Raw genomic sequence first — 3,027 nt, 5'->3', positions numbered from 1 at the left:
TGTAAGTTATTACAGGGGATGGTAATCTGAATTTAAAATAACTTTTTACAGATAATCTAAACTTAAAATAATCATTTTTACAGACTTGAAAGTTCCAGTAACTTGAATTAAAAAAACTTAGCTGACACAACTTAATAAGTGTAGTTCTACAAAACTTAAAATATTACCGTAAGTTGATGCCTTCAACTCAAAAATTATGTGCAGTCGGTTGCCTTGAAATTTTGAGTTGAACTAACTTTTTCGTTTTTACAGTGTAGAAGAGCGAGGTGCGTGAGAACAGGGAGACTCTTTCTCCATGCTGATTTTTACTTTTATCCCGCTCTTTTTCGCCCTCATGTTCCTTCGTTGTCGCACAAACTTGCCCCCACTTCCTCACCGCCTCGGCCGTATCTAGACCCACAGCTAGTTCCTGATTGTCCCTCTTGCGTTGTGGCGTGGAATAACATAGTGCAGACCACGCTTCAATATTGCACATAAATCAAAAATATCTGCGACAAGCTCACTGCGACACACTGCCCGAAACAAGAGGGAAAGATTCAAAAACCAATCGATCTTCTTCTGGGTCCTTAGAACAGTTTCACATTAGGTCATGATAAGAATAATTCATAACTTAATGCAAATGGACAGTGTCTAACTAATTTGGCTTTTTATTGGCATAAATCCAGTATTACTTTAATGAATACATATTCTGTCAAAGTCAAATAACAATCACATCGATGATGAAAGCGCTCGCATAGCTTAGAATGAGTTCAATACATAGCTGAAAGGGCACAAACTTTTTATCCCTTCGCATTTTACTTTTGTATGAATAAGTCTTATTGGTGGAAGAGGACTATAAAACAAGAAATTACTGAAGATCATTCCACATGGCATTTTCTACAAAAGATAACTATTTGTACGATAGCCCATACTTTATAGAAAAATCTATTAAATTTCACATTTGAAAACAATGTATCACATGTGTAATTAATTGGTTTTATAAATGTGAATAACCTGTAAAAGCACATGTTTATATATTGATTTGGGAAGTTTCATGTTAAAAACACATGTGATTCACATGTCTGCAAAGGCCAATGCATGGAAATCACATATGATTCCCACGGTTTTCACAAGTGCCTCAAATTAGAATCACATGTGCTTTAAATAGGATTCACATCTAAAAACAAGATATAGGGGCTAAGCAGACGCTTAAAGCCACTGTTTTTAAACCAGAATCTTATGATTGATGCACATGAGATGGTAAACAGGAAATATCCAGACACTTTTCTTGCAGTTAAAAGCTGATTTTTAACCACTTTTGCTTGCTTACAAAACAAAAAAATGATACAAACGGCCATCTGTGGGTTGACATCGTTTCCCGGCCAAGCGGTCAAAACCGATTTGCCTTTTTCTGGTTAAACATACGCCCATACACGCATCATATCTTTTCTTTCATAGACTTTGTAAATGTTGATTCTACCCAAGATTTCATGTGAAAAAGGTGAATCACATATTCTTTTAACATACAACATCACCGGTTCCACACATTTTACAGGTGATTCACATCTGGTACACATGAGCATGACAATAGGCGCTACATGTTAACTTCACATGTGGTATATGGGTTTCACATATGATTTTTACATGCAATTCTATGTTAGCTTTCTGTAAGAGATACAATTGTATAGCAATACACAAGGTGAAAAATAAAGTACAATCTAATGGAAACAAATCTTAATATGTGGTCCAAATGTGAGAACTATACCATCACAAGTTCCACATGTCATCAAAAGTTAGATGGAACATGGAATACATGAACAAAATGCTTGATCATATGTGACCCACACCTGGAAGATGGGAATCCCATGGGAAGTTCAAGGAATTTTCATGTGAAAGATGGGAATCACATGGGAAATGCAAGGGAATTTTGTGTGTTAAATTGGAATCACATGTGATTTATTTCTTTTCTTTGCCATGATTTGTGGCTGATGGGTGGCTTAAATGCTCATTTCCTTCACCTGTCTAGCTCTGCCCTGTTCCTTATCTGATCCACCTGTTCCAGTTTCCTAAGCTCCCTGTTTCCCAGCCAACAGCGCCAGATTATTATTGAGCCTTTGGTCTAGAGAGTTTTTCTAGCTTACTTTAGTGTTCTGATCCTGATCTGTTTCTGCCTGCTGCCTCCTATCAGACTGTTTTGTGGATTGAACCTGGACCTGCCTCTTGACTTCACCCTTTAAATTATCCTGTCTGCCTTGGTCATCTCTGATCAGATCTCCTGTCAGCTCTGCAGTCTCCTGCGACTGGATCTCTCTGGCAGCTGCCTCTGCTTCTGTTCAGTCTACCGCCTGGAATCATCCTTGGTCCTTGGGCCCTGGACTGCACTGTCAAACAGGTTAGCGCGTTCATAATCATCATCTGTCAGATTATAACAGTCACTAACCTCTGTGTCTCTCCAAAAGACGCTCCTGCTTCTGACACCTAGCCGCTGCAGCAACTGCTATCACATTCCTTTTTATTCTAAATAAACCCTTTTTTAAGTTATCCCACTGTCTGTCTGGCCTGAATACTGGGTCACTCTGTTCTAAGTAATTACATTCATCTTTTGTAAGAGATCCAGCGAGAGGGAAGAGGAAGTAACCGAGAAAAGAGAAAGTAGTAATAACTGTTAGGATTCCAGTTTGTGTGGGTTGTTTTTGTGTTTTTCTTCTCTCCACCACCAGATGTCACTGTTCTCGTTGGGCCTCCTTGCACACCTGCAGCTTGTTGGGTCTTTACCAGAGGAGTATTTGAGCAGCGGGCTGGCACTACCTCGATGCTAGAGTGTTGCCAGTATTGGGTACTCTAGTCAAACTGAGATTAGCAGAGTCTAACGTTAGCCTTGTCTCTCTGAGTCTAAACTTGCGTTGTCTTTGTTCTTCGGCAGGCAGCAACCCCCCCTCCGCTCCGTTACTCCTCTGTGTCCAGCGTTAGTCTGCCTGTCCGCTCCCCAACGAGTTAATTCTTCTCTGGATTTAACCCCACAAACTGGATCCAAGGACTAACCAAGAC

This window comes from Cyprinodon variegatus, unplaced genomic scaffold (genome assembly GCF_000732505.1).
Source record: "Cyprinodon variegatus isolate N-32 unplaced genomic scaffold, C_variegatus-1.0 Scaffold27, whole genome shotgun sequence".
Lineage (NCBI taxonomy): Eukaryota > Metazoa > Chordata > Actinopteri > Cyprinodontiformes > Cyprinodontidae > Cyprinodon > Cyprinodon variegatus.
The sequence above is the reverse complement of the archived record's forward strand: the minus strand, read 5'-3'. Positions refer to the sequence as shown.